This window comes from Lagopus leucura, unplaced genomic scaffold (genome assembly GCF_019238085.1).
Source record: "Lagopus leucura isolate 7727_CA_CO unplaced genomic scaffold, USGS_WTPT01 Super-Scaffold_739, whole genome shotgun sequence".
NCBI lineage: Eukaryota > Metazoa > Chordata > Aves > Galliformes > Phasianidae > Lagopus > Lagopus leucura.
The window spans coordinates 15,884,396-15,896,301 of record NW_024962255.1 but is presented as its reverse complement, the minus strand read 5'-3'; positions in this window follow the sequence as shown (position 1 = coordinate 15,896,301).

The window sequence follows — 11,906 nt, the reverse complement described above, 5'->3', positions numbered from 1 at the left end:
TTCAGTGATGTTACTTGAGTCATACAGGTGGAGCAGCGTGGTGCCATGGCACAGGAAAGCTCAGGGCATGGCACGTGGTTACACTGCAGCAGCAGGGAAACAGGCTGAACTGTGCTGAGCATCACAGTGCTGCCGGAGGCCAAGGCCCTGTCAGAGCTGGTGTAACATTTCTGGCACCAGCATTAGCCCGAGCGTCTGCACATTCTTATCAGTAAGACTTACAGGTAGAATTACTTGTTTGTTCACTTGTAATAGAAATATTCCTTAACTCTGCGCCTCCCTGGCCTCTCTTGGTGGTCAGTATACTCTACAGACTAATGTACAGATTATATATGCATACTAATTATATTATATATTTTTAATTTAATATTATTTTAATATAATATAGATTTTATATTAATTATATATACTAATTATAATTTTAATTTAATATTATTGTAATATAGTATAGATTTTATGTTAATTATATATATATGCTAATATATCCTGGCCTTAATCTTTATGGCTGTATAAATTCCTGCCTGCAATAGTTCACAACCTTCAAAATTCAGGAAAAAAAGATAATTAGAGGAAATCTATCATGATTCAATTGTACAAGTGAGTCTGTAACTCAATTATTATCCCCCATGCATGCAAGCTAACAATCAGATGGTTCTGAGACATGAACATAACCAAAGCTCTCTATCTGAACAACTGGAATTTTACAGTGATTTAAATCAAATTAGGATTTTGAAGCTCAGAAACACTTTGAGAAAGCTCTAGGAGAAAAGAGTGATCCTTAAAGCCGTGGGGAGCAAAACAGAGGGATGTATGACAGGCTAGGTAGTTGTAGTTAGGACCTGGCTGTGATTCTCCTGAGTTCTTAGGGGATGCTTTGGTGTACATCCTAAATATTTTGGATCAACTATTTGGTTTTAACTTTCACTTTCATGCAAGCCAATCACACATGTAGCTGTAAGAACTAGAAGGATTATGGTCTATAAATTTCCTGGCCTCCCTGACCAGTCTTCACTGCTGGCACAGAAAATACTGAGTGGAAAGAATTGTGGTGAGGAAAGATTTCACAATGTCAGCAGTACCCAAAGGGAGAACGAGGTGGAGCTTGATGAGTAATGAGAACTTTGGTACCAGCAGGTCTGGATATCTCAGAAAAAAAGTTGTGATTTCATCCTGATATTTGGATGAAGATCTGCCCTACTAAGTGTGCTGTGGCCACCTTAGTTTCTCCTCACAAAAGGGAGTAACTTCTCCTCCCTTGGGGTGCTGCCAACTGCAAAGCAGAGCATTGCAGAGCTGTTTTTACTCCACCCAACCAGCAAACAGACCTCCTGATCTTTGCAGTATTTCTTCCCAGGTGGTGTTCCAGGTGGTTTGGAAAGCCTCTGGCTCTTCAAAGAGCCTATAGTTCTTCAAAATCCTCCTCCCTTTCCTCAGATCAGTTGTGTTTTCCCACCACCACACACACCAGTGATGCTACAGAATGTACTAATAAGTCAATGTAATGCGGGGTCCCCAGATGCCACACTTTTCTGAGAGGCAGTACAAATTGCTGAATTGCTCGTTAGGCACCTGGGTCTGTCCCACAGCTTCAGCAGAAACTCCTGCTCTTCCAGGAGTGCCGACGCTGCCACATCACTCCACAAAAGGCAATGAACTCTGTAGTGCAGCTGGATTTCACTGAGCTATTTTGATCTTAGGTAATATGATGTGCCAATGAAAGAGATGTGTGTGATTGGAGTGCTGATCTTGTGAGCTGGAGGAGAACATGGCAAGGAGTCTGCATACATTAGTATTAGCCACAGTTGGCAGAGGCGGACTCCTCCGCTGGATACCTGTTGCTAGAGGGCACAAAAATGTGCCTCTTTGGGTGGTTGGGTGAGTTGCAGAGAGCACTGGGAAGATGTATTTACACTGAGATGGTGCAGGAACCCATGTGATGGTCTTGGGTAAAGAATCAACAAAAGCATGAGGTGATGCCCATTTGTTGCATCTCCTTTTTCACTTGGAAATTGGCTGATATGAGAGAGAAAATGGCTGGCTTTAGAGCTGGGGGCTGAAGAGAGGAGGGATATCCCAGTGTATGAAAATGCCAAGCCTTGTTTCACCAGTAGTTTTGCAGAGGATATCTCTGTGGTTATTTCTTTTTTTTTCTTTTTTCTTTTTTTTCTGTGAAAATACAGAACTCAGGTATTGAAGGCAGAGGGACAGTTATAGGGCAGGGTCGGGTGTTGTAGGAGTCTCAGTTAACTGTTTCTAACACTTTAGGGACATGTGATAATAACAGAAAATGTGCATAGAGCCTCTGGCTGCTATGAAGAACTACTGTAAACTAAAACAGAGATAGCTATGCTTTACTGCCCCAACGTTGTGATTGTTTTTCAAGTGTGAGCAAGTCCCGTACAGGAATGGGGATTTTTTTCCTGTTTCCTTCTTTTCAGTAGTTGAAAAGTAGTGTTTCCAATAAAACTGCATGGTATCAGCATAGCTGGCAACATAAATAACTCCCGCAGACATTCAGGTTGGCGTTCTGCTCCAATCAAATGCTGTGGGCATTTTCAGTCATGTTCTCATGGACTTCAGGGTAAGATGAAGTGTTACTTCAGCTTTCTTTCCCACAAGTGGTTAGTTTTCCCAGCACCACCCTAGCAAAACCCTCCAGCACGGAGTACAATGGACTGTTAATCCTAAATTGATGCCTTTAGTAAAGAAATACTGGAATCGAAGTAAAGAAAATTTCAACACATCATTAAAAATATGTCACCTTCACTGTGGCATTGTAGGGCAATTGACGTGAATTCTTATGTTTTTGTCCATGGAAGGGAACTGTCATTTTCATTGCTAAAATATTTGTTCATTGGATGGAAATGATTACAAATGGAACAAAACAAAATGTTTTGATTAAATACAGGGCTGGTCTTGTTTTTGGTTTTTTTTTTTGTTTTTTTTTTTTTCCAGTAAATGTTAGATGTTTTCAGTTCTCTTCCCCATTTTGTAGGGAAAATATAGCAGATATTTACAAATCACCTTCCATCTCAGAGAACCCACACTTGCATAAGAATTGCTCCCTTTGGCACTGAAATATTGCTACCCATGGGGCAAGAACCATTTAACCATGTAGCCCCCCAGGGTGCTTCCACAGAGCACAGGAGTTTTCAGGAGACAGCCTCCAGTTCCTACTCTGTGCCAAACCCAAGAGCTGACACTGAAGTGTCAGAACTGGCTATCCCAGGGCTGAGGAATGAAAACTGTCCAAATTCCAGGAATGGTGCTGAGAACAGCTGCAATGAAACCATGTCTCACCAACTTTGATCTTGGATCTTCTGCACAGGATTAAAGGGGTAACTGAGCCTGGGGCTGAGGCATAGGCATTTGGGGAAGCAGCAGGGGGAGTTTCTTAAGTTTTCATGGGAGTTACTTAGCATACGATGATAAGGCAAAAATGACTCTCCTTTATTATAATGATCCATTTGTTTCTGAGTGCTTCAAGACCCATACAGGAACACAACAGGGACACTGGCAGACTCTCTGTGCTCTCTGTGTAGTGATTTTTTTTGTTTGTTTTGGAGAGGTGATGCTTTGGCCTGGATCAACTTCGTAAATAAGGATGGAACAAGATTTGTTTGCACAGATCCAAAGGCTTTACTTGTTCTTTCTGCTTTTCTCCAGAGTTTGATGTGACGAGTTCACATACTTGTCACATCCCCCAGCTGCCAGAAACGCCTCTGGCTGCCATCAGTCCAGCTCAAGACACCTTGTCAGGAGTGGCTCAAACAGAAGAGAGCGCTGTTTGTATCCATACAGCATTCAAACCCCACTGTTGTCAGAGCAAGGAATCATATTTCCCCAGCGCCTGCCCTCTGGGTAAGAAAAGGCAAACATATCATCCAGGTATGATATGTCTGCTATGATATATGATATATGCTATGATAAGTCTGCTAGAGATGTCTCTGCAACCTCTTTCTCCTCCCCAAACTGGAATGTGCCTAAGCTCCTTCTGGTCTGGTTCTTTCTTTTTTTCTGACAGCCCTTGGGAAGGCACCTAATACCTTTTAGCAAACATTATTTATGGACTCAGAACACTGAGAACGTGTCTTTACAAATAGTCTGTACAATATGTCCTGAGCTCTCCTGTCTGGCACCTAAATATTTTGGTCCACAATTCCCAAATTTCTTTGGCTTTTTGCTGCAAACCAGATTTACTGATTCTAGGTTGTTTCTACATGTGCAAAGCACTGAAAAAAAGCTGATCTGTACCTATATGACTTGCAAGGTAGCATCTCCATTGTTTTCAGCTCCTGTTGATTCCTTCTTAGGCCCTAGGTTTAATATTTTTGCTTGAGAAAAAGAGCTATGGGTCAATGCTAGCCCTGAGTACCCATATTACACGGCACAGCACCTTAGGATGCCACAGAAGAGTAAGTTCATCTATAGTGGACCATCTCTTACCTAACAAGCATCATGCTCTTCTTCTAGATGCATCTGTAAGTCCTTGTGGGTACTCTGCTTATGTAGCCAGCACAGAGGTTAAAGAGAGCGTTCGGTTTATAAAAGAGAGACAGCTGTAGATAAATTTATCAAAACCACCTAAAAAACTTCCCTCAGAGGAAAACCACTATTTTTCCATCTTCTCGGGATCAAGACCATAGCATAAATCCCATAGAGAGAAGCTCAGTGGGTTCTGTCTCTTCTCTTTCCTATAAGAAAGTGTGAAAACATTCACTTTCACATCTGTATAGTGCTTCCCATTTCCTATATGGAATGCTTTGTAGATTATGTATTTCTTGTCTTATCATCATTAAAGAAAATGCCTTACTCTGAGTCAGGAGTTTGAGACAAAATGAAGAGCAATGTATCCAGCTGGAAATATAGGGCAGGAGGTGGTCGGAGGTGGAATTTGATCTGGATGCAAACATTAACATTATTCAGTGAATACTATATGATCCTTATTATTGTAATTGCCTGAAAACTCCAGATTTCCATTCAAACCAAAGGGCGTTATCTCCATCATTGTAGGGCCTGTAGCTTATCCTGTGTTGTTCGCATGTATGGGCTGCGCTGTGCTGCAGTGCACTCTGAGATGTGGGTGTTACAAAAGAGGGGTCTCATTGGGCTGCTGCTTATCATGGCTCGTCCTTTGCTCATCCTCTTATGTTGAGTCAAGCATTCTTGGGCTGTGCAGTCCAACTGGATCAAAGCAGAAGCTTGCACAAAGAGTGGACTCTAGAGGTACAGAAAATCTCCAGGGTGTAATCCTGGGAATTTTGCCAGAAGTTTGGGACCACCATGTTTTGGTGGCCATGTGAGCCCCAGTCTGAATCATAGAATCATAGAATCATAGAATCACCAAGGTTGGAAAAGACCTAAAAGATCATCCAGTCCAACCGTTCACCTATTCCCAATAGCTCCCACTAAACCATGTCCCTCAACACAACATCCAGCCTTTCCTTGAACACCCCCAGGCTCGGTGATTCCACCACCTCCCTGGGCAGTCCATTCCAGTGCCTGACCACCCTTTCTGAAAAGTAATACTTCCTTATGTCCAGCCTGAATCTCCCCTGCCGTAGCTCTGGTCCTATCACTAATGACACGAGAGAAGAGGCCGACCCCCAGCTCACTACAACCTCCCTTCAGGAAGTTATAGAGAGCAATGAGGTCTCCCCTGAGCCTCCTCTTCTCCAGGCTGAACATTCCCAGCTCCTTCAGCCTCTCCTCATATGGCCTGTGTTCCAGACCCCTCACCAGCTTTGTTGCCCTCCTTTGAACACGTTCCAGGGCCTCAATATCTTTCTTGCAGTGAGGGGCCCAAAACTGGACACAGTACTCGAGGTGCGGCCTCACTAGGGCTGAGTACAGGGGAACAATCACCTCTCTGCTCCTGCTTGCAACACTGTTTCTGATGCAAGCCAGGATGCCATTGGCCTTCTTGGCCACCCGGGCACACTGTCGGCTCATGTTCAGCCGAGCATCAATCAATACCCCCAGGTCCATTTCCTCTACGCAGTCCTCCAGCCACACCACCCCAAGCCTGTAGCGTCGCCTGGGGTTGTTGTAGCCGAAGTGCAGGACCCGGCATTTGGCCTTGTTGAAACTCATCCCATTGGCTTCAGCCCAGCTCTCCAGCCTGTCCAGATCCCTCTGTATGGCCTCGCTACCCCCAGGCAGATCCACACTTCCAGCCAATTTGGTGTCATCTGCGAATTTACTGAGGGTAAATCATTTACTGAGTCCTCACCTACAGCTACTCCTGTACCGCCTCATGCCTTGGCTTGTCTTTGAGGAAGATTCTGTCTTCTAGACTGGTTTCTGAATGCTGGCAGAGAGGATGGAACTTACCGACTTCAGATGAGATGCCAAAGCATGCAGAGGGGACTCTACTGTAAATAATCCCTTAAAATTCATTTTAAAATGAGAAATAGATGAAGGGAGGTAAAAATAAATACCCAGAGATGCTGACTTGTCCTCTACAGTCATCCTCCCTCAGTGGTAATTAGTCATCTCCCCCTTTGAGCCCAACAGACCAGCTACATCACATTCCTCATTTTCTTCATTGCTGGCAAGAAATTTGATTTTTGGCATGCCTTCTGTAGGATTCAAAATTCCTTTGTGCTCTGGTGAGTGTGAGGGAAGGGAGTTTCACTTCTCTAAAGATATGCTAAAAGTATACATTATAGGTAGGGCTCTGCACCCCACCCAGGTTGCAGGGAGCCATTTGTGGCTCTCTGATCCCACAGCTCTGGCACCTGGTGAGCTAAGCAGGCTGGAGGCTCTGGGTCTGCATGTTTCTCTGCTTTCTCTAGGAGATCAGTATGCTCTTGCAGGGTACAAGTCCCTTCTGACTCACTGAAAAACTGAGCAGGGAGGAATCAGATGGAATGGGATTTCAACTGAGTAGCAGCTTTCCTTTACCATCTGCATTCTGTGAGCCAACAGAATTTTGGGTCTTGTTTATAGTACTTAATTACATTATAAGTACAATTGCAGGCAAATCATCTACAGTGGAGATTCCCCCAACGACAGTGTAACACTGGTAAATAAGGTGTTTTCTATGCCTTAGGAAGAGGATCTCAATAGTGGAAAGATCCCTTTCCACCGTAGTTGTGGCGTTCAAGGGGTGATGTGAAAAGGAATCTGACCCTCCTTACTGCAGTGTTAAACCATGGTCTTGCTAATGCAGCATTTCCTGGTATTTCTAATGACAATTAAATGGGTAGAGAACATGTTCCTGATGATAAATCTTGTAAGCTAGCCCACTTCTAAAGGAATTGCAAAAGAATAAGACTGATCATCTCACGCAAACCAGCTGTCTTGCACTGGGGCTGAATTACAGTGATCAAAAGCCACGAAAGGAGGAACTGATTACTTCCCACGGATGGATGATGCTTGGAACACATTCTCATGTGCTTTATGTGCTGGTTTTTGCCTGTACATGTGTGCCTCCTTTCTGTGCTCTCAATCTGTAGTAAGTTCTTGACCTGCACGTTTGATACATTTTGCTTACAGATGTTTGTGTTCCTCCTTTGCCTGACAGCAAACATTTCACAAGAGGTGTACTTTACTGAGAATTAGAGGTCATTGTCTCATATGACAGCTCAAAAATGTAATCATTCCTGATCGGAGTTGACTTAGACTGAAAAGAGAAGCAGAAGACTGGCATGTATGAATGTAGGTGAGGGCGCTCTCTGTAGGTTTCTGTGTGCAAGGGCAAAGTTGTACCCTTTGATCTCTTATCCTAATCCCTTAGAAACAGTAAAATCCCTGTGGATCACAGGCTGCAGTCAGCCATGCAGTGACCCCAAGGCTTCACTAGCAGCACGCTGCAGCACAGCAGCTCTTCTTTGCTCTCCCTCATCTGTAATGTTTTCATTTCTGATAGTTAAAAGCAATGAAGTGGTTTAGGGACCAACTGAGTTGGATGCATTCCAGGATTTGGAGCCAGCCATAAGTTCTGACCTCCATTTATGTTCACATCAAGTCAGAGCAGCCTGGAGTTTTGGAGCAGTAGGTTATCAGGATGAGGTCTGCTTCTCATACCATTGTGAATGAAGTTGGTGCCTGTCTGGATGTACACCCACAAATCATTGCAGAGGCAAGCAGCTATGGTCAGGGAAACCAGAGAGGAATTTGTTAGTTACCTGAAGATAAGTCAGGAAATGCATTGCTGGCAGAGCTTACACTTAAAAGATTTGGACCAGGTGATGGGCTGGATAAAAACACCATTTCTTAGCTGATGTCATATTCTCAGTTACAAATGAAAGTGCTGTAATACCCAAAACTAACCACAGTGAACACAAGCAATCTTTTAAGCAATGTATGAGTAGGTCTATATCCAAATGCCAGGTTAATTGCTGACTGTGATGATTAGATCATCAGTTATAGGGATTTCAATTTCAGGTTACTTGAAAAGCTACACTGGAAATGGGCTCAGGAGCTGCTTCACATGTAGTTCAGCTCCTCCTGATGGAAATGGAGCAAATCTGGAGGAAGGACACTTCATGCCAACATGGTATTTGGTGGGACGTTTCAGTTCAACCATCAGCTGCATGCCATACCTTGCAGCCCTGGCTGCCAGCTCAGGAGGATTTGACTGCTTGCTTACACAGAGGGACTGGCACACAAACATGCTCCTGCTTCACTGATCAACACATTTTGCCTCGTATGCTTCAGGCCCATAAGCTACAGAATTGAGCCTGAAGGAAAGAGTAGCTTTTCAGAGTCTGTGCAGCCATCTAGTGTTATTGTATGTATAGTACACCGGCTAACATCTGAGCCCTGGCTCACTGTAGAGCTTTCTTCCTGCACGTCTCCCAGCTGAATGTTTAACTCTAAGTTAAAGGAGATTTAGTTAAACTTCCTAATCCACTAATCCTGATGACCTCTGAAATTTTTGGCCGCCTAAAAGCTGTGCATATGGATGGAAGAGAGACTTCTGCTACAGTATTTCTTTTAGACAGATTGTGCAGGTTGCTTCTGTCAGGAAGAGCAAAAGCAAGATGTTTTGGCTGCTGCTGCATTTTAGCAGCACTAGTTCTCAAGAAAAGAAAAAAAAAATATTGAAGATTATTGAGCGAACTTCAGGGAAGCTGCTGTTACCTGCCTCTATGTGAGCTCCACAGTGCTTTGAATTGAAGACTTTCACATGTGTTCAGGAGTAGGAAGCCTTGTACGTATATTGTAAATGAGTGAGACAAATATCCTGACTGTATTTCTCACTTCTCTCCCCTAGAGAAAATCAGCTTATTTAAAGTCCCAGATTCCAACTTCAGCAGTCAGGGCAATTAGTACAAGGCACTGCTCTTACTGCTTGGAATAAACTCATTAGGAAAACTGTGTAGGCACAGAGCATGATGAAACAACACACATTCTTGTGTTGCATACCAGAGCGACAAGTAAATTTCAAAGGTGACAGTCCAGAGTTCCTGTGACTTCACAGCAATCACTTGGCTGACCTGAGAACAGAACTGTCTTTGTTTACAATCTGCATTTTTTCTAACTCTTATCTACTCTCTTGCACTGTAATTTCCCCGAGCCCCCTTCTGTGCCTCTAGGTTCAGCTTTCTCTGCACCTTGCATTACGCTGTACAAATGTCCAGGTGTTACAAGGGACTTTCATCTTCCAAAACAAAAGGTGATGGACCAGGGACTGTCTGCACTGCAGTAACAAGTCACTGCCTAGTGAGACAAAAGACATTTCTTCTGGATAGAAGTTATGTGTTATAAGCTGTTTGCTCTGGCTGAACAGTGAAACTAAATATATGCCATGAAGTTGCACCATCTTCTGGATCCTGCTGCACTTAGGGAAGATGCTACCAAGTCTGCCCATTTAACATTATTTGCTGACTGAAGTGGCCCTATTCCCACCCCTAAGAATCTGCCCCATGAGTATTTTACATAAGCATTCCCTTATTCACCTTGTGAGGTCAGACCATTAAAATCAAATATTAAAGTCTCAGTCTCAAAAGTGTTTGAAGAGGAGCAGTGATCAGCAGCACTAACTCATTCCATGATGATAGCTGCATGGAGAGGAGTGTTTGTTGGCATCATCCCACTCATGTGTGCTTAGCCAAAATAAGTACCTGCATCTGCAAGGCTGGACATGAGTCTTCTGCATACTCCCTGGTGTCTGTCTCTGGGATGCTAAAAGCAGGCCACGGTGTGTGTCCAGCATGCTCCAGGCCCAATTGTCTGATCCTGTACCATTTGCCTGGGATAGGTTTTTGAAAGATATACTTTACAAAGACTCCTTTATTGCATAAAGTTTTGTGATTATAGGATATTGGAATGTCACCCAAGAGAAGTCTGATTAACTACCATTTTGTCATTTATTCCTGCTGACCAACAGGGAAAACAGTATTCCAGCCCTACGTGATGACTAATTGAACATAAAAACATCTCACATACAAAGGAAAATACTATTCTAGAAGCTAAAAGAGCATTCTCCTGCTACATTCCACAGGCAGGATTCTTGGGCTAGGGACGGATGCAGACACGGCAATGGTGGGAGGGAGGATGACGGTTTGACAGGACAATGTAATCTCTCCCTGCAAAAAGGAATGGCCATGGCACCACTACGCAGCAGCATATTCACCTGCCCCAAACAGCTTGCAGGCATGGTGCTGAGCAGAGCAGAAAATGCTTGAAACAACACTGTCTGATTCAAGATGTGCTGACAGAACAGATCTTTATTATTATTGTTATTATTATTATTACTATTACTATTATTATTATTATTATTATTATTATTTAAAGAAGCAGAGTTATTAACGTATATATCCCAACAAAAATTTGTGCAGTTTCATTTTCTCAAGTGCTTCAGAAGCTTAGTGACACCTTCACCTTTGCTTCCCACCTGGAACTGATGCTGGCATCTAGGTCAGCACTAAGTACTTTGGAAACTGCTTAGAGTCTCATACAGTTAAAGGTGCCTTAAAAAATAAAAGTTTTCTCTGATTATTTATTTTGATGTCTTGGATGTCTTGAGACTGATTGAAAGTGAAAAAGAATTGTAACCGCAAAGCCAAAACCAGTAAACTTTATAAGACAGCCTTTGATACTGCTGCCTCAGCTGCAGGTAGGACATCCAGGATGTAGATACAGACATGTCATTAAGATACAAGAACGTTGTGGTCAAGAGCTATGAGGCAGAAGTAAGACAAAAACAAGTAATCTCTGCCAACTCTGCAATGCGTGTGCCTGAGGGAAGAGGTTACCAAAGGGCAGCTGAGGAGGACTATTGAAAGGAGTCCTTGGGACCACCAAGAGAGACTCAGAACACCCAATACACGCGCACATAGGGGTGGAGAAGTATGCAAAGAACTTGTCAGAAACAATATGATTGTTCTCAGAAGTATGATGCATATGTACAGCTTAAGCATGTATATATAGCTACAATCTGAAAGCAAGGCATGTGAAGGGCTTGGAGAATATGCCCTACGAGGAGAGACTGAAGGAACTGAGGCTGTTCAGTCTGCGGAAAAGGAGGCTGAGAGGAGACCTTATTGCTCTCTTTCAACATGTGAAAGGTGCTTACAGCAAGTGGGGTTGGTCTCTTCTCACTGGTGACAGGGGAGAGGACGAGGGGAAATGGCTGCAAGTTGTACCAGAGTAAGTTCAGGTTGGATTTCAGGAAACACTTCTTTAGAGAAAGAGCACTGGTATAGGCTCCCCAGGGAGGTGGTTGAGTCACCATCCCTAGATGTGTTTAAAAACCATTTGGATGTGGTGCTCAGGGTTGTGATTTAGCAGAGGGTTGTTAGAGTTAGGGTAGTATGGTTAGGTTGTGGTTGGACCTGATGATCTTTAAGATCTTTTCCAACCTCAGTGATTCTATGATTCTGCAATTCTATAGGTAGAGCTGCCCCCAGTGCATCTGGCAGTGCAGTGAAGGAGTGCCTACCTCTTAATGCTAC